Genomic DNA, 21,499 nt, shown 5'->3' on the forward strand with positions numbered 1-21,499 from the left:
TCATTGCTAATAAATGAATGTTATTGAAAATGTAACCTTTTCTTTCAGGATTTTATTGCAAAACTGAATTATTTTTCTAGTCTTTACACCTAAAGATCATGCTAGGTGAATTGAAATTTCGAGAATAAAAATTAAATAAATGAAGAATTAAGCTGGACTTGATACTTCCTTCAGTCAACTTTTACTAGCAGATCCAAATTAATTATGAATAGTGGGTTGATAATATTTCCCTTACTTTAGTGAAAACCATGGTATTTAGAAATAAAAGTGCAGTGGTAAATAATGTATAAAGTTTAGTTCAGGCACCCCACTATAACACCGCAACTCACTTTTGAACCAATACTGAATCCTCGGAACAGAATAAATGTGTGAATGAATGTTAGGTTGAAAGGACGGGCCCAGTTGAAAGAACTTGTAAGTAGTTCCGTGGGTTTACAGGTGGTGGTTTATGAAGAATTGTTGGAGCTTCGCTGCGCCAGTAATATTTGGTAGCAGAGCATTGGTTGCTATAGGTTGTCTAGGATATATAATGTGTAGAGTAGAGTATATAGAATCATGATGTTCAGAATTTTGGGCTAACAATCTGTTTAGTTCGTATTACGTTATATGTAGTCTAAAAGAGGCTTCCGGATAGTGTGGGAAGCTGGTCACTCTGTCTGCAGGCAGAGTAAGTGTGGCAAGTGAAGTCGCACATCGCATAGTCTGTTTCAAAGTGGTGACATCGTCGTATGTTACAAGTTAGGGACTTTTCTGTGTGAAAATTGGTGAATGTATAGCGAGGACAACCTGTGAAATCTTGGGTCTGAGCACAGGGATTATTAAGAATCCTGCATAAAACTCTACCTCGAGAGAGTAATAAAGTTTAACCTAAGCTTGAGAGAAGGGTAAGGTAGAGGGTAGTGCTACTTTATCGGCAAAAGAAAAAATTCTGTGGTAGAGAAGAGGTAAGCGCTGTCTACTGGAAATACAGAATTCTTGTGTGATTGAAGAACTATCACTTTGGTTTTAGCGAAACAGACCAATGGAGTTTTTTATGTAGTTACTAACTGATTTTGCTGTATAAAAGAGTAAATACATTTTGCCGATAAAGTTTGTAAAGGAGGGGTCAGCAGAAGCTGCAGAAACCGGAGCAGAGCCGACGTCAACAGTGTCGCGCAGGGATTGGTCCACGTAACCAAGACAGAATGAGGGCTGATTGGTGCATCGTAAAAACAGTGAAGTAATTGGCTGAGCACTACTGAAACTTATCTTGTTCTAATTGGTGCGTTACTGTGAACCATGCTGCGAAAGGCTGGTGTTGCAAAGCAGTTTACGGAAGAGTACACAGACTTTTGAAAATCAGAAGATTAATAACAAAAATGGAATTCTATTATGGAATGGAGAAAGAGAAACCTTGATGGTTCCAGAATTTGAAAAATGCTTTCAAAAAGGACAAAGTAATTGAAGCTAGAGAGGGAAAAGTAATTCCTCTGCCGAGAATCCCAGCATTGTTTATGATGACAAAATATGACTATCATACATGTATATGGTTAGAGAACTGGGCGAGATATATAAAAATGATGGTGCGTTAGTTTTTCCTGAAGAAGGTTCTTTTAGGCTTGTGATACTAAGAAATCGGAGAGACAGAATGACGAAGCTTGAACCGAGACCTAGACCAACACAGTTTGAAGCCTTGGCTGAGTGGGAAGATGAAATGCATGATCTAGAACAAGAAAGGTTTGGAGATTACTTAGGACCAAAGAATAGAGGTCGTAGATTTTGGAGAGAAACACATGAGACAAGAATGCGAAGATGGAGAGATGCAAATATGTGTGATGGAATGTATCCGGTTAGGTTGGTAGATGAGGAGAGAAGGCAAAAATGTACAGAAAAGAGAAATAATATAGAAACGGGAAAAAGAAGTTATGAGGATTGTGGATCTGACGATGCAGTATTGGAAGAAATCTTACATAGGAGACCTCCACCCTACCAGGCAAACTCTATCGGTACAACTCCAAGTGCACCACAGTTAGAGGATAGACCCCCAAAAAGATTCTCAAATTTTAGAGATCTCCCAGAGAGAGTAGAAATGAGATATGAACCGAATGTTCTATCAACTGGAACAAGATATACGGGAACACCTAAATATGGAAGTGAAATGGGGAGTATGGGAAATAGAGTAGAGCAACAAGTTGAAGCACAGCAAAGTACTGCTGAATATATACATTCAACAAATTAATTAGCTGAAAAGATACAAGAGCTTACTAAAATATATAAGCTGTAACTGTCCCAGTAACAATAGGTCCAGTAATTCCAGTGTTTGAAAACCAGAAAATAAAAGAGCCATCTTTAACTATTCCTTTAAATCAGAGTTTACAAAAAGTAAAAGAAAAAGTTTATCCAGATTTGTCAGGAATTAAATGTACTAACCAAATGACACGGGCAGATTTGACTTTTAATCAGAGTCTTCCCTATAAATTCACATCAGGAGCAGAATCAGATTCTGTAATTCCCCAGAAAAGTGTAGAAAAAATCAATTTAACACAAACTCTAGTAGGACCAACTGAATAAGAATTAAGTTACTGGATAAAGACATTAAAATTAAAAGAAACTGAGTCAAAATTGTTAGATGTAGCCAGACTAAAGGTTGATATGGAAGAACTAATAATCGGAACAATTGGTACAGATAGATTGAAAAATTACTAGGATGATGAGAACACATTTATGTGTAAAAGTATTACATGGAAAACAAAAAGTATGCATGAAAGGTTTGAAGGTTTAGCAAATGAAATGGATGTGGATTTTACAAAGTACAACATTTTGCAGAAACCATATCGAGTGGATTTTACTGACAAAGATATAGAAAACATGAATACAGCAGGAAGAATTACTCAGATAAAAGAATTAATTGTGCTACGCCTTTTTTCTTTCTTTTCTAGTGCTGTTTAAAAATTAAGTTAAGAAAATGGCGAGACATGGATAAATGGAAAATGATTTGGTCAAATAAAAGAGAGGAAAGCAGTGAGAAATCCACATTAGCATTCCCAGTAAGAGAAAAGGAAGACGTGGTAAAAGAAATTCCTATGAGAGAGATACGGGGAGGAGGATATGGACATGTACCTTGGCGCAGACAAGAAATTTTATCATTCACAAATGATTTCCCCAGATTGAGAGAGAAACCAGTGGAGTGGTATAGACAAGTAGATCGATTTGTGAAAGTTTCAAAAGTCTTATGGGAAGATTTAGATGGGTTGTTTGACATTGTAGTACCGGCAGATTTAGGGTCAGAATGTAAGATTACAGTGGATTGGCCAAAAGAAGAATATCCACGAGATAAAGTGACAGGTGCTCCTGGACCTGGAGTGATGCAGAAATTTGATCAAGTAATCGTGTTTTTGAAAAATAAAATGCCACCAAAAGAGACAGATTGGGTAAAAATAGACAGGACAATACAAGAGGCTAAGAGTCAGTTCCTGCATTCTATGAAAGACTGCTATTGGTATTTAAACAGTACAGTGGTTATGAGAAATTAAATGAAAAGGATATGAGTCATTTTGTATATCGTTTTGTGTTTGGACTAAGATCAGAAATAGGGGACATGATAAAGCATAATTTAATGGGATGGCAGTCATGTTCAGTGGACGAGGTCCTGAGACATGCAAAATATTGTAGTGATGAAATCGTAGTTAAACAAAGGAAACTCAAAGAGAAAGCAATGTGGGCACAAGTGAAGGTTGCTGAACATCAAGCAGCTCAGTAAAAAAATAAAAATGCAGAAGGACAGCAAAATAGAGTAAAAGGGAACCCTAGCAAACCAAAGTTAACGGGAAATATAAAGGAATTGAAAAAAAAATATCCCTGTCATAATGGCGGCAGGTTGGGGCATTGGAAGAAAGAGTGTAAGTATCCACCAAAAGTTAATCCGGATAATACATCAGTGAATCCGCAGGTGCAGAGTGAGATAATTCAGAAACCATTGCCACAGCAGCACGTAGTTAGTCCACAGTGTCAGGTGCCACAACCTCCACTTCCTCACAATGTAAACCTACAGAGATACAGTACAGAGACAGGATTCTGTGCAGGTGATCAGGTAACAAGAAATAATAGAGTGCATGTGAGTCCGCAGTATTTGAGAGAAGACGGAAGCGAGTCGGATGATAGTTTCTGACGGTGCCTGAGAGAGGGAGAAGAGTGTGTGCTTGGAGCTACTCTGGAGGTAGATCAGTCTGGTCCATATGTGAATGGAAAAGTGAATGATGTAGATATAACTTTCCTAGTGGACACAGGTGCTATCCGTTCTACTGTTAGATCAGTGGAAATTCAAAATCTTCCTCTCTCGGGTGAACATATACAAGTGGTAGGTGTAGCACATCAGCAGATCAAAACCGATTGAGATTGAAATTGGAAATTTCAAAGACATGCATCGATTTGTTGTGTGTAACAGCAGTCCTGTACATCTCCTCGGAAGGGACATATTGTGCAAAGTGAACTGTGCCATTTATTGTTCACCAGATGGCATAGAACTCCAGACTCCGGATGAGGATAGTCTGTATAAAATGACAATGACAATAATTGAGGCAGAAACGAATAACATGTTTCCTTTGTTTGAACGAGAAAGAATACCAGAAGAGCTGAAAAAGGTAGTTAAAGATCATGTGTGGAATTTTACAGGAGAGGATTTTGGGTTGATGAAAAATGCAGATCCCGTAAAGGTTTCTGTGAAAGAAGGAGTAAGTTACCCAAATATTCCTCAATACAAAATGACAGCTGAGATAATTGAGGGAATAACACCATTGAAAGAGAAAATGATTGAGCAAAAAATTTTGAGAGACATAGAAAGCAGTCCTTGTAATTCGCCGATAATGGGACTGAAAGAGCCAAATGGAACGTTTAGAATAGTACAGGACCTGAAAAAGGTAAACAAAATAGTCTTTCCATGTTGTCCGATTGTGCCAAACCCAGCAGTAATTTTATATCAAATTCCACATGATGCAGAGTGGTACACAGTCATTGATTTATGTAATGCGTTTTTTACTGTTCCATTACACCCTGAAAGCCAGCCAATATTTGCATTCCAATTCAAAAATCGTATTTTAGCGTGGTGTCGAATTCCTCAGGGGTATACTGAAAGTCCCTCAATCTTCAATCAACTGTTAAAGAAGTCATTAGAAGATCTAAGTCTACCTGGAGAATCAGTTCTAGTCCAATATATTGATGACCTGTTATTGGCATCAAAAACAAAAGAAGCATGTGTCACGGACACTGTTACCTTGTTAAATCGTTTGGCAGATGAAGGACATAACGTGTCACCATCAAAATTACAGTTTTGTCAAAAGGAAGTGCAATAATTGGGACACAAGAATGCAACGGGAATCAGACAGGTTACTCTAGAAAGGATCAAAATGATACAAGGAATGAAACCTCCAAAAACAAGAATGTTCCTTGGAATGGTCAGATATTGTCGACAATGGATTAGTGGATTCTCACTAATAGCAAAACCTTTTCAAAGATTGACAAAAGCAGATATAAAAGACGCAATAACTCTGGAAAAGGTAGAATTGGAAGCTTTTGAGCAGTTAAAAACGAGTCTATGTGAAGCACCAGCTCTGGGAATGCCAGATTATGAAAAAGAGCTTGAGCTATATTGCAGTGAAAGGGAAGGATGTGCATTGTAAGTTTTAATATAGAGACATGGAAAACTTAGAAAACCAATTACATACTTTTCTGCTGTTTTGGATCCCGTTGCAAGGTCATTGCCGGGATGTTTAAAGGCAGTAGCTGCTACAAGCATGAGTATCGAACAAAGTGAAGGCATAGTGATGGGATTTCCATTGAGTGTATATGTACCTCACTCGGTGGAGATTCTCCTCACTAGGAGTAAGACGCAGTATCTCACCAATAACAGGATGACAAAATATGAGAAGACAATTATAGGTACACACAATGTTACAATTTCAAGATGTGTTAATGTAAACCCATCTACATTATTACCTGATGCCATGAATGTGGAAGTAAGAGATGAAGTGGATCATAAATGTTTGGATGTACTAGAGTATTGCACCAAACCGAGGTTCGATATCAAAGATGTACCTTTACCTGAATCTGACTATGTGATGTTCGTGGATGGATCATGCCTGAGAACAGATGAGGGTGTATTAAGTGCTGCCTATGCTGTTTGTACAGTAGCAGATGTTCTGAAAGCATCTTGTTTGAAAGGAATCCAGTCGGCTCAGATTGCTGAGTTGATTGCTTTGATTCGAGCATGTGAGTTGGGAAAATAAATCTGGATTACCATAGTGTTTGATAGTCAGTATGGATTTGGGGTTGTCCATGATTATGGTCAACTGTGGTCCCAAAGAGGTTATATGACTTTGGCAGGATCCCCCATCAGAAATGCTGAATTTGTGAAAATGTTAATTGATGCCATACAATTACCAGATAAATTAGCAGTAGTCAAATGCACTGCTAACAAGAGGGGAGATGATTATATCACAAACGGCAACAAATATGTTGACTCAATTGCAAAATACTTTGCTAAAAATCAAGCATCCATTAATCAAGATAGACAAACTGAACATGTTTCAAGTTCTTTAAAGATAAAAACAGTAGTAGAGACATGGCAGGAAGTAAAACAAATACAGGAAGAGGCTAGTGAAGAAGAAAAAGATAATTGGTTAAAGGCAGGATGTAGACAAAGAGAAGAGGATGACATCTGGGTTTACAAAGATGAAAGACCAGTAATGCCAGATAACATGATTTCAAATATGGCCCCAATGTATCATCGTCAAGCCCATATAGGAAGAGATTCAATGATTAGGCTGTTTAGACAGACGTGGTACAATTCAAAATTTAGGATGATTGCTGAGAACCTTTGCCAGAGGTGCCTAGTCTGTCAACAACTGAATCCAAGGAGGAAAACTGTTGTAATTCTGGGAACCATAGGAAGGAAGGGAGGTCCATTCACTAGAATGCAATTGGATTTCATCGACCTTCCACCATGTAACAGACTTAGGTACGTTATTGTAATTATGTGTTTATTCTCACGATGAGTTGAAGCATTCCCCACAAGAAGAAATGATGGAGTAACTGTTGCCAAACTCCTGTTAGAAGAGATAATACCACACTACGGTTTTCCAGGAACAATTAAAACAGATCGTGGAAGCCACTTCCACAATGAACTAATGCAAATGATTTGTGAAGCACTGAACATTCAGCGAAAATTGCACTGTGCTTATAGACCAGAAGCCTCAGGGGTAGTTGAGCAAGTAAATGGAACCATAAAAAACAGAATTACCAAAATGTGTCTGGCCACAGGATTGAAACGGCCCGATGCCTTAACACTTGTTCCGATGACACTAAGGAGCACTCCTGACAAGAGAACAGGATTAAGCCCACATGAGATTTTGATGGGAAGAGTAATGAGACAAGCATATGTATCAGTTGATAAACTGTTGAGCCTAAATGATGATATCATACTGGATTACTGCAAAAATCTGTCTGACGTAGTAACTTCTGTGTTCCATCAGGTGGGAACTGAGTCACAAAGGAAAGAAAAACATCCAGATCATGATATAATACCTGAAGATTGAGTGCCGATAAAAGTTCACAGGAGAAGAAATTGTTTGATGCCTTGATGGCAGAAGCCACGACAAGTAATTCTTGTTAGTACCACTGCAGTAAAGTGTGCTGGACTCAAAAGATGGTTGCATGCTAGTCACACTACTCATGTGCCAGAGCCAGAAAATCGGCAGGAGGAGAGTGAAAGCACCACTGATTCAGACACTGAAGGTGAACCAGAAAAAGATCCAGATACTGAAGCTCGACCTGTTCGTCGACATCTGGAAATACCAGATACTAGCTCTGCATCAGAAGGAGAAAATTAAATCATTGAAGTACCAAATATTGAAGATCGACCTGTAAGTGGAGATTTGGTAGAAACAAATGCCAGCAAGGACACTGAGCTAAGTGAAAAGAAAGCTGGTAATTTGGAAAATACTGAAGGACAGTCATAAAGCTCTGAAAGCAGGAACAGAAATCTCGAAACTGGTGAAAAGGAAATAACTCACGATGAGGAAGAGCTTCCAGGTACCAGCTATGGAGAAGTTCCTAACAGAGTGAGAGAACTGACCAAAGACAAATCAAATTCTGGAAAAGAATCAGATCCTGTGAAAATCATTATAAATGAAACTATAGAAAGGTCTGAGACAGAAACTGAACTAAGGAGAAGTTCAAGAAAACGAACTTGGAGAGTAGAACGAAATACTCCTGAACCTGAAGTAAAGAGAGTAAGAAAAGGAGATAATTGGCTTAAAGAAACTGATGGATTAAAGATTAAACTGGTTAACAGAGCAAAGGTCCAAGAGGATCAAGCGAATGAAATAATCAGTCAAAAGGAACTGTTGGTAAAGAAAATAGAAGTTGTGCAAAGGCCAAATAGGGGGAGAAGACAAAACCAGAAATACAAATCACAAATACAATTGGTAACCAGTATGACAGGGCGCTCAGCTCAAGTTAAAGGGAAAGTTACCCAAAATTATCTCCCACAGTGCTACTAAGGGTGAAGAGTATGGTTACCAATCATACTCACTCAGAGCCAATCACGTGGAACTGAAACAAAAGTAAAAATGGTTCTCCCTGAGCACTCAAACCAAATTATTAAACAATTTAACATCCAAACACATCAAATTCTTCAAATGCAGGAAGACAAATATATTCCAGTCCTTGTTTTGATACAATCAATACAGTCCTTGTATTCCAGTTAGATTTTATTCATCCACTGTAATCTTCAAAACGCTGCCAACACGTGTTTCATCATGCTTTGTAAAGCACATTGACTTCCTCAGGGCTGTCCTACACAATCGCTGAAACTCTCTGTGACTCCACAAAATGTCTTCAAAATCAGTATCCATTGTACGATTTCCCACGCCGTTGACTTGTAATCTTCAATTATAGTCAAGTCCTCTATTCATCAATCATGATCAAGTCCTCTATTCATCAATTGTTCCCCATGGGTTCAAATCAAATTTAATAGTCTTCAGATTTCCAGCGTCGGTTCAATCTCTCCGATCGCTTTTAACCGTATCACAATCATGTGCACGATACACAATAACCGGCTTCCGGCGACCGATGAGGGATAATTGAATTTGAAGGAACATTGTAAGTGAAACAAGGTTGTAAAGAGGTTGTAAAGAGACAATTGAAGGTAAAAAGATTGTATTATCATCTGTGTAAAAAATAAATGGCTACTAATGAAACGACTAACTCAAAATGTTCAATTTTTAGAAAATGGTGTAGAATGTGGTTAATCTGTACTGGAATATTAATGATGATATGGTAGATTCTTGCTATTTTTATCCCTTTTGCTCCTGACAGTGAAAAATTGAAAGCAAATGAAAGTCTGAAAGATAAAAAATAATGAATTTAAAGATGAGAAGTTACATGTATATAGACCTGAAATTCATCAAGATAATTCTGTGAGTGACTTCTCTAGGAATACTTTTTCAAAATTGCTGCCTGAATATGTGAGGACAATGGATGCCAGTGATTGTTACGTCTGTGTAAAATTGCCTGTATCTGTGTCAGAAGGTGTGACCTACCACCATTTGCCACTGACATATGGTATGACCTGTAGTGTTATAACAAGTTCTATAGATCTGGTAAATTAGAATATAATTATTCTGATTCGGATGATGTATTTGCAAAATTGAAAATTGTCGCAGAACTATAAAAAATTAAGCCTGCAAAAGTTTGTGGTGAATAATTTTTGAAAACTCAAGAATTCACTCAAGATTATGCTTTTAAACATAATTTGACTAGTAAAATGAGAAATGAGGAAAAAGCTTTCTTGAATATGGTTGAAGAAAGGAGACAACAGTATAAAAGACGACAAAAAGTGAAACAAACTAAATCTAATAAATGAGTATTTTTAGATGATAATATTGAAGGACATAATGTAAATTTTGCTATAAGTATTGATACACCAATGTTAGGGAAATTATGTATTCAAAGAGACAATACTGTGTATGACAATTATTTTGTGGGAGCAAGTCAATGTGAAGACACATATATTATCAAAGGGGGATGGGGATTTAAAGGTGGAAATTATCCAGTTTTCCCAGGTCCATACTTCTTGGATGGAAACAAAGCTTATTATTGGTTACCGGACCATTGGTATGGTTCATGTTATGTTGGGTTAGTTTTTCCCCAAAATTTTGTTGACAGAGGTACGAATGGAATTCATGAAATAGGCAAACCTTTAAGTCGACGTAAAAGAGAAAGTGGTATTGAAATAATAGGTGATGTTTTTGGAGCACTGATACCAGCAGTGGGCATATCATTTATTGCAAACCGAATAGGAAAATTGTCAACAATCATAGATAAATTGTCAACGGACACAGCTGGAGGATTTCTACCGGTCAATACAGAAATGTTTGCTATGAGAAGTATGGTGATGCATAATCGACTTGCTTTAGATATAATACTTTCAAAAGAGGGAGGAGTCTGTGGAATTTTGAAGGTCCAACACTGTTGTACTTATATCCCTGACCAAAGTCAGAACATTGAGAAATATATTACGAATATTACCCAAATGCATAGAGCAATAGAGCCATTAGAAGTAGAAGGTGTGCTTGAAAAACGTGGTAGAAGTTTAACAGCAGTCAGAAATTGTTTTTATGAAATAAGTAAATCTATAATAGGTAAAATACTAATATCAGTGATCCCACGTCTCCTGTTGTAACTCCTTCTTTTGTCATTTTAAGTTGGAATTATATTCAATTCTAAGGCCGTAGACTACTGCGCTATCCCTTGGTTTATTCGATAGTGCTAATTTCAAATTATTCAAGGAGACCGTGCAGGAATGATCAAACCAACCCCTTGCCTGTTTTAGTTTCTTAGATGTGGCTACAGTAAAAAGTTTAGAAATACGTTCGTTGATCACAGTAAAGTTGGCCAGGATCTCTGTTGGTTCGGTCCTTACCATTAAACTATCCGTTATTTCATTACCTCAGGCCTGTACAATTTTTTTAGAAAGTTCTGCTGAATTGTCTCCCTTCCATTTAATTCTAGTACCATTAGGGCCTATCGGGTCAATATTATTTACAAAAGTACACAATTCAACAGTCTTATTCCGTCATAGGTGAAGCCCCGTTATGATTGGATTATGATCACTCATGGACAATTCAACAATCTGTGGGGTGGTACATACGTACACAATATTAGCAGAGACGATGACATGGTCTATACAGCTCTCTGATGACCTTCCTGTGAAAGTCGTAATCGCCTTCCCATTCCCATATTTAGCACATTGCAGAATATCCAGATCAAATTCTATCATAACTGCGTTTAAGGTGTTGCCATAAGTGGCATGGGGGAAATGTAAATAGTCATTACCTTCATCAGTTTGAAGCCCACCGACTTTTGTCATCGACAATGGACAAATAGACACATTAAAATCACCCAACCAGACAATGTTCAGGTTAGATAAATCCATATCTACCACTTTTTCTAGTTCCTGTCTTAATTCTATAACCATACTATGGTGCGTGGAGTTAAATATATTATTATAAAAGTTAATCAATAATACATCCCGGCCAACCCTATGATGTAACCGAAGTAACTGTGCAAGATGCCCTACGTTAATACTTTTCTTGACTTTCACTGGGAGATTATTTTTCAATAGCGTTAACAGGCCCCACTTGGCTCTACCAGATGAGGACGGTATTGCTGGCAGATTATAGCCAATATACCCCTCAAGATGGACATCTACAGTACTCCATGGTTCTTGTAAACGCACTATATCGTGTGAACCAATACATTCCTTCCATCCCAGCAGGTTGATCTTATTTGCTAGTCCAGCGATGTTCCATGTAACAATGTAATAGCCTCTCCCTTGATGGTATACTGTGGGTTTAATTCCTGTGCTCGGCTGGTCACTAGTAATTCCGTTGCTAACTACCCCCCTATAATCTTCAGATGGTATACTAGAGGGAGGGTGTACTACTAATCCCGGCCCATTGCTCCCTTCCACCTTAGCCCCCTTTTCTTCCTTTATTATCTCTCCTTTATTTCCCGGCACTACATCAATGTTTGAGGGGACTTTGGGATACCGGTGCCTAGATGGAATAATCATATCAGAGGGCCTGGGGTCTGCTCCCCCCCCTTCTCGACATACTGAGTCCAGTCAGTCGTTACAATCTAAAGTACTTACGGCATGGAATCTATTCGATATTGGGAGAGCAGGATGGATTTCTGGATTAGCTGTTAGGTTAGATCTACTTAATTGAGAATTCCTGCCCTGTAAAAAAGAGTTGCCAAGATGTCTGTAGAAATAACCAAGGGGGTAGAGCGAAGCAGAACGTTCTATATAAGGACTATACGCAGCTCTCTCAAGGGACATTTGTGCCCAGGATGGGTTCTTAAAATTGATAACTATACAGTCCCTTGCAGGGTTTTTCTAGAAGGGCCTATCCACTTCACTCTTCTTGTTAATAGGATTTGGTCTGCATGGCCAACAGGGAAATCACAGTGTCGGTGTAGCCAATGTATCACCTTATTCTTCAGAGTACTATGACTTTCCTTTTGCTCCGCCCCGAGTGATGGTACATTGACCATAGCTGCCACATATGGCCTGCTGTCAGGTGGTAAATTAATCTCTACCTGCTCTATCGGACCCTTAGATTTACTCAGGTCTTGAGGTGGATTTTTATTTATGACCAAATCCCCTCTAGCAGGTCATAAGGAGCTACTCTGTGGACCTCTCTGTAAAGCCACGGTGGTGATCAGATTATCACTAACCCTAGGGGCTAAGACTGTATGATTACTATGCCCAACCACCCCAACATCCCTATTTAGGAGATTTAATTTAGCACTGCTTGGTTTAGGGGCTAGCTCCGACATTTGTATTTGAATTAGGTTACCCGCCCCTTGGGGGTCGGTTCCATTATTCCTGGTCGGACCATTAGCAGCTTTCAAAATGGTACCCAACTTCAAAACCTCTGCACTTAAAGTGTCTAACTTATCAACCAAAGGTTTAAGCATAGATTCCATTTTTTGGGTGATTGTTAAGAGGATAGAATTAACTAGTTCGTCTGGCATCACATTAGGGGCACAGGTTTTCTCGTGGCCTTATTTTGATTGCGGGTCGAGGACCCTTTTCTAGATTTACCGATATTCCCTGATTTAGGTGTCGATTCCGATCCGGTAAAATCCCCGTCCATACGATTCGTATCCGGAGCCGTTTCCGTACGACTCGTACGGACGTCGTACGACCGGACGATTCCGATCCCGATCGGCCGACCTGGACGCGATTCGTAAGGTACACGTCGATTCGTACGGAAAAGCGCACGATCACCTACACACCGTACGGCGCGTACCCCCCATGATCGCAGGGGTACCCCTGTGATCATGCGGGGTACGTGCCGTACACCCAGCGTACATGGGGTACGTGCCGTACACCCACCGTACATGGGGTACGGTGCGTACCCCATGTACGCTGGGTGTACGGCACGTACCCCGCATGATCACAGGGGTACGGCGCGTACCCCTGCGATCATGGGGGGTACGTGCCGTACCCGGCGGGGGCGTTCCGTACCTGTTTCGGCGTGAACTCTGCGTTTACGACTGTTTTCGGCTCCCATAGGAAAAGGGTCGTACGGCGCGTACCCGACACGAATCGTACTTGCTGGGTCGTAAAAACCAGCCGCGAACCGTAGTGATGTCGCGTACAGCCAGTTCCGAGTGAAACTCGTACGGAGATTTGAGTCGTACAGAGTCCTGTACGACTCGTACGGAGTTTGGCACCTGGTACGGATCGTACTTTGTCGTACGTACGGGACGTCTACGGGTACGATTCGTATGGGGAAAAAACTCTCCGTACGACGATTCGGAGCGCATTTTACCGGATCGGAATCGACCCCTTAGTCTGGTCTTTCCTACAGTTTTTTCTTCTTTTCGGAGTTGGGGGCCCACTAAGATTTGGTGATTGTAGTGGTTCATCTAACAAAGGTACATCCTGTAAATGTGTAGAGAACTTTTGATTATCCAGTGAAGTAGGGGTAATATGTTGTGGGTTTACCAGGATAACATCTGCCTCCCAGGCCGGGGTATTCTCGAGCCCAAGGCCTGTCCCAAGAGAAAGGCGACGTTCTGCCCTGGTAATTTCGACATTAGTTGCTGCTAGTTGGTGGAGTAGTGTGGCTCACTGGTTAGAGGCAGCAGACCCGAGAGCAGAAGTCGGCCCGGGACCAGGGTTCGATTCCCGACGCGGCAAGGTCGTGGACCTTGGTCAGCAGACTCGACAATTCTCGCTTCGGTGCTTACTCTAATCAGGGATCACACTCGGCAACTCTGGGCATTAGCTTGCCTAATCTCCACAACGGCCCCACCAATTCCGGGGATGCCTGGCTCCACCTTGGGGACTCCCAGCAGGGACCATCCCACAGGGAAAGCCAGGACGGGTTCCCCAGAGTTATACAGCGCCGGGACGCCCCGTTGCTGGGGCAGCTGTGCGCTTTACAAGTATACTACATTTACATTTACATTTACTCACTGCCTTGACCAAATATTCGTCGATAGTAGGGCCATGGCTAACCTTGTTTTTGGGTGCCTTCTGTAATTTAAGTTTTGACATTTCCACAGACTGTTACCACAATGAGGCCTGGTTAAAGCCCCCTAACAACCGAACTAATGGTTAGGATACTTTCTACTCAAGGGCATAAATGTCAGTAATATTTATAATAACAGCAGTGCAACACCAATAAAGATCTATCAGCCTTATTCATCAACGGGCCGTTTTGCGAGCCCCTAATAGCGATTCATAGCGAATCGCTATTAAGGACTCGCAAAACGGTATTCATGTAGGAATTGCTAAATAAATAGCGATTCCTACACATTCCTTATTTGCGAGTAGCAAATTGCTAATCGCAAATAAGGAATACTCCCCATTCATTCCTATGGGCCAAAAGGCCCATAGGAATGAATGGGGAGTATTCCTTATTTGCGATTAGCAATTAGCTATTCGCAAATAAGATAGCGATTGAAAGGGTGCCAGGGGTGTCCAAAGGACACCCTGTAGCACCCCTTAAATGCAAATTGAAACAGGTGTTGCGCACACACATGTCCAAAGGACATGTGTGTGTGCAACATGCAACTTAGAAAAATGCTTTTAAAAGCATTTTTCTAAGTTTTTGCTATTTACCGAGAGGTCTGACCTCTCGGTAAATAGCGGCCCAAAATTGCATTTTCGCAATTTTAAAATGCTTCATGAATTGCATTTAAGGATTCTCAAATAGAGATTCATTAAATTCAATTCTTCGCAAATGTGCGAATTTGGGATGATGAATCCCAAATGCAAAAATTGCACTCGCAAAAGGCAAGATTCTGAGAATCTTGCCCTTTGCGAGTGCAATTTAGCTTGATGAATCAGGCGGTATAACCTCATTCTACGTACTTAAAAAGAAGGTATAAGTATTAGTTTGAACATAAATTTTAGGAAGCACTGTACTAATACCAAGGACGTACCATTATACAGTTATTTCATAATATGAAACAGCCCTGTATCAATCAAACTCACAAACGCTATAACTTGGTAGAGTCACCTGCTATTTCCGTTAGGACCATCTTCCATATTCAAAGTCACCTGGGTGTCCTGTAAGACAAAGTGTCAATAGGGTGGCCCAGCCCCGCCGCTGCGGGAGGGCCACGATGAATTTAAATGCCTCTGTTGCCTTCGGGTGATGCGCTCAGACCGCGCCGCTCAATGCCTGCTGGGGTTTGTAGTACTAGGCAGAGCGGCGTGTGGGTGCTTGGTCAGCCGTTCCCCTCACTGTGAGAATTAAGGAGCCAGGACCTGCTGCAATGGTGGTTGGTGAAGCAGCCATTCCCCTCACAGCGTTGGTGAGTGCTTCCCTGTAGCCCCCAATGTGGGAGAGGTTATGCTCCACGTGGGACCTCACGTTTAATAGGGGTAGCCCTGTAGTCACACTCTATTGCGTAATTGTTGTAAAAATGCCTCCAAGGGTCCTGCCCCATGGTAAACCTATTTGGTGTGGGTCCCGCCGGCTCTTTGCTACTGACTTTAGCTGTTGTCTTGAAAGTTTCAGGGTGGGCCGTTAAGGGGAGGCTGAGAAAAATGGGGTCCGAAAACACGTTTTCTCCATGTTCATTTTCATAGCAAACTTTAGACACAGCTAAAGACTGGACGGAATTACACCAACTTTGGCAGAAAGGTAGATATTGGTCCAGGGAAGTTATTTTTTGTGATTTGGTGTAATGTCATTCGGTAGTTGCAGAGTAATTAAAGAAATTTCCAATTGTATATACAGGAATGCGAAGGATACGCGACCTCTTCCGATCTGTTGCTAAGATCTGATTAACTGCCATCACTTCAAACCAGAAAGGTGTTGGCAGCCATCTTGGGACTCAGCTTGAGCAGAGTACCAAAAAGAACATTAAAAATGGAAAGGGACAGAGTAGAAATATTCTGATCCCCTAGGCCTCTTGGGTGGGTCCCACAGGGACCCCAGGACCAAAAACACATTTATTTATTGAACATTTCACATAATTTTTTAAACAAATTAAGTGCTGGCTGCCCTGTTTCATTAATAATCAGCCCACATGTGGACCAGGTCCTGGGGGCATTTGTATACAAAATGAAGGGGTGCACAGGCCTTCGCTCCTGGGCTTATTATTGTCCCAGGGACCACCAGCTACCCGGGGCTTATTTATTTAAAAATCAGGGGCCTCTCAGATACCCCTGGGAACCACCACCTCCCCCGGGCCCCATGCCAAAATGAAATTGGGGGCCTCTTAGACCCAATGCCCTGGGCACCACCACCTCCCTGGGTGCATCTTCAGAGGGGCCATGCAGCCCCCCTCCCGGGTTGTTCTCGGTCCTGGAGACTGCCACCTATCTGACGCAAGCCCTACAAACTAAAAAGGATGGGGCCCCCTTCCTGGAGCCATAGATGGCCCGGGGGACTGCCACACCCCATTGCTGGCTTCTATAATGTCCTGTGGTTCCCGGCCCTGGGACATAGCTGTTTGCTGTAGCAAACACTCCACTTCCAGCAAGCGAGATAATTGAATGTTCTTGCTTTCTGGAAGCAGAGCAATATTGTTTTCCCAGAGAGGGAGCTGCATGTTTGGCAGCTCTGTTAGAAATGTGGATTTCTGGTTGGCTAAGGCTTGCGCCAAAGCCAGGCAGAAACCACCACTCTAGTCAGGGCAAGGGAGTTACACGCCAAAGATAACCCCTGCTCACCCCCTTGGTAGCTTGGCACAAGCAGTCAGGCTTATCCCGGAGGCGATGTGTAAAGCGTTTGCGCGCGCACCCAGCAACAACACCCAAGGCCCACCACAAAGGAAACTCCACACAAGGTGATATATAAAAATAGCCTTAATAAACACACAATTTACACTGTGCCACTGGCATGGGCAGAATTTACAGGGGATAATAAACATAGGACAGGGCCACATGGACCACTGTCATGAATAAGTACTTGGTAGCACTAGCACTTTGTAGAAATAGCACTTTGTACATCGAATAGTTGTAGCACCAAATAGCAACTGTAGAACTCAACCAGTAACCACTGGTAACTACGCAATCCTAACCACCTTAGGCATATATCACGCAGGGAACCATGAACTCACTAGCATAACTATACTAGGTAAAACAACCTCCTAGGCATGAAAAGGAAATGTAGAGGTATAGGCATAAAGCATTGCATATTATGAATAAATCACATTAGGCAAGTCATCACATTTGCGCCAAAAATCACATAACTGACCCCAGACCAACCTGGCCTCTCAGGGGCTCACAGGCCCAATGTCCAGAATGTCTGGGCTGGCTGCGCAGGCAACCAAAGAAGAATGTGCAACAGGCCTAAATAATGCAGCTGCCCACTAAGTGCTAGGCAGCTGGGGAACGGAGTCTGGCACCAGCGTGCCTCCTGGCTCTCCTCTAGGGCTCTCAAATAACAATAGGGCCCAAAATAACATGGGAGCCTTGCAGGCTCGAGATACAAAATGCCCCAAATTCATGTTGGAGCCTCGTGGGCTCTGGACTATTGAGCAAGAATGCTGCCACACTCGGGGGAGCGGCCCGCTGCCAACCGGGGCCGCTCTACCCTCTGAAATGCCCCCAACGTCGGAGTCCCATGCTGGGACTCCCACCAAGACTATGTGGCCCAACGTGATGACAGCTGCCACAGGAGGGGTGGGGTGGGCACCGGCAATGTGCCCCAACGCCCTCCTATTCTAAAATGAATACCAGGGCCCCACTCACAGGCTCTGCAGGACTCCTCTGGCCGGTCCCGCACTCTGGGCCTTTTCTCCTGGGCACCACGGGGTTCTCTTTCTCACCCGGTCCTGCGCCTAGGGTCGGATGTCCTCACTGGCGGCGGGCTGGTCACTCCGCACTTCCCCCGCTGCACTCCAGGGCTCTCCCTTGCTCCCGGGAGCCCCTGGGTGAAAAACTCACTGCTTCTTCTCCAGTGTAGGAGCATGGGGTAGGCTTCCGTCAGTTTCCTGCTTACTTCTCGGGCAGCCAATGGTAGCCACGGTCGCCACCGACGAGGCCCTGCATTGCTAGGGGACGCCCAACGCTGCGGCCAATCCCAGCGTGGCTATCCTAACGTCAGCAACAGAGGGGAGGCCCTCACAAAGCTTCCGGGCCGCTGGCGGTGATTTTCTCGAGGCAACCGAGGGGTAGGCACCCTCGTGAGGATAAAATGTAAGACAGGCAAACAAGAGGTGGGTTCCCTCTTAAATTGAAATATAAAGCGGGGTAGGCACCCGCTCAGGGAATAAAACGGCAGATAAGCGGGGTGAGCACCCGTGCCGTAAATCAGCAAAGGGGGATCCCCACGCCGGGAAATCCCTCGAGAAAGGGACTTGCAGCTCCGGGCTGCAGTTGAAAACCACAGCGCTCCCCTGAAGGAGAAATCAGGCGCTGCCCAGGCGCTTTAGGAAAACAAAGTCACAAGTCCAGGCAAAGTCCAGCAAAAGTCCTTAGGAATGCAAGGGGGGGCAAAGGCTGGGCCCAGGGGCCAGCTCACAGGGCCCTCCAGGCAGGGAGGCAGTCCCCAGTGGTGGTTCCTCCTGGCGCCCAGCAGCAGCAGGCCCCCCTCAAGTTAGGATCAGGAAAAAGACATTTTCATGGGGTCACAGCCCCTCTTTTATACACATATTCCTTTGTCTCTGGCTGCAGGGTGGGGTGAAAACCAGACACAGCTGGTTCTGGAGCACTCTGTTGTGCTCAGCCCCTCTCCCCATTCACAGGACAGGCTAGGGACATCAGTCGCACCACAGGGGGTGGAGCCAGCATTGTGTAGGGAAGGCCCAGCCCTATTCAGGTCCCAGGTGCACTCCTCCCACCCATCTGGATGTAAATCTCCCTATTCACCACCGGGTCAGACCCATCCTGACTCCTGGAGCCAGGAACACCAGCCAGCTCCAGCCAATCACAAGCCAGACAGTCACTTCACATTTATTACACATACATGCCAGCTTCTAGAAGTGGCACTTCCACACTAGACACATTAACATGCATCATCGCACAGCATTCAATCTCACGAGTTTGCACATACCAAACTCGACGCTGCACTCCCCACACATCAGGAACTACTATGGACACATACATTCCCCATACATTCCCAAGGGAGGGCAGGCTAATCTCACCACACGCACTCAGAGTCCTCAGGCACTTTACACTGGGACACAGTGTTAAAGTGCGCAGAAGCCAAAAACAACCAACACCAAGTCACATATCAAAGCAAAAAGTTTAGGGGTGAACCTGCCAGAAGAGCCAAGTCCAACAAGCTCCTACTAGGCAAACGCAAGCATAACTCTGCATTCTGCAAGCCAGAACTGTCAAACAGCTCCAGCTTGCAGAAAGTGGAGTTTTTATCTGTTTCCCTGCATCCAAATATGTGTGCAGGTAAACAGATGAAAACATTGCTCTGAAAGAGAGCAAGCTGCCTTTCAGCAACCCCTGCCTGTCAGAGCAATGTCGGCTCCCACAGGGGATGGGGAGCCAGCTGGGACTGCGGGAGCCTTAAGGCTTTCCCCTTGGTTCCAATGCACACTGGGTGCCCTGAGGGCACCCCGGAGATATTGCCAGGCCATGGAGGTTGGGGTCCCCAGGGCCAAAATCAGCCCAGGGAGGGGGAGCTGCATGACCCCTCCACTCCATAGTATAATGGCCTGGCCCCAGGGGATTGGGTCCATGTGGCTGAAATAGGTCCGGGTAGAGAGGCTACATTGACACCCTCCCCTAATAAAAAAATAAATAGTAAAAAAGGCTGGCCTGTGGTGATGGGGTTCCCAGGACCAAAATTGGCCTGGGGAGGGGGACTGCGTGCCCCCACAAAGTATTATTGCCCGGCCCTGAGGGATGGGGTCCCTGGTGCCGATTATTTAAAAGTCCGGGGCCCTTGGCCAAAATCGGTCCTGGGAGAGGGGCCATGTGGACACTCTCCACTAAGAAAATAAATTAAATGGTAAAAAAAGGCTGGCCCATGGGATGGGATCCCCAAGGCTGAAATCTTTTCTGGGAGGGTGACTGCATGGCCACCCCTCCCAAAGTATAATTGCCAGGCTCTGCGGATGGGGTCTCAAGGGCCAAAATTGGGTTAGGGAGGGAGTCTGCACAGACCCCCACCTATATTTAAAATTAATTATTTAAAAGGCCAGGGATGGGGTCCCCGAAGCCGAAATCAGCCTGGGAGTGGGGTCTCTTTTACACTAATGAAAATAAAAAGTAAAAAATGGCCGGGCCCTTGGGGATTATGTCCCTGAGGATAAAATGTGCCCATTAAAGAGGACTGCATGACCCCCTCCCCATAGTATAATGGCTGGGCCCTGAAGGATGGGGTACAGGGAGGGTGGCTAAACAGCTCCCCAAATATATTTATTTAAAAGTCCGAGCCCCAGAGGATGGGGTCTACAGGGCTGAAATCGGTCCAGGGAGGGGAGCCACTCTGCCCCTCTCTCCCTTTCTGTTGAGGCCAGGTCCAGGGATATGGGGTTCACGGGCCAAAAACAGATCGGGAGGGAGCCGTGTGTCCCCCTTATCCCCCGTTTTATTATGGCCGAACCCTAGGTGGTGGGGTCTCCAGTGTTGAAATTGACCGAGGAAGGGGGCAGCATGGCTCCCCTGCCCCATTCAAATTTGGCCTTGCCACTCACACACCCAGTTACAGACCCATTTTCCCATTTAAAGACCCACATAGACACCCACACCCACTCGGACACTCATGCACCCACTCACGGATTGACTCAGATTCACGCACGCACTCCCAGACCCACTCAGAGACACACAGTGAGACATTTATGCATCCACTACAAGACCCACTCTCAAAGGTTTTAGGTAAAAAATCCTAGAAATTCACATTAAAAAAGCTACATTTACAGGGATGTTTAAGTTAGGTTAATAGAATTTAAAAAAACACAGACAAATTTACTGTAAAAAAACAAACATTACAGGGACATTATAGTTAGGAAATAGAATTTTAAAAACCTT

The sequence above is a fragment of the Lissotriton helveticus genome, chromosome 3_1 (assembly GCF_964261635.1).
Source record: "Lissotriton helveticus chromosome 3_1, aLisHel1.1, whole genome shotgun sequence".
In the NCBI taxonomy this organism is placed as follows: Eukaryota; Metazoa; Chordata; class Amphibia; order Caudata; family Salamandridae; genus Lissotriton; species Lissotriton helveticus.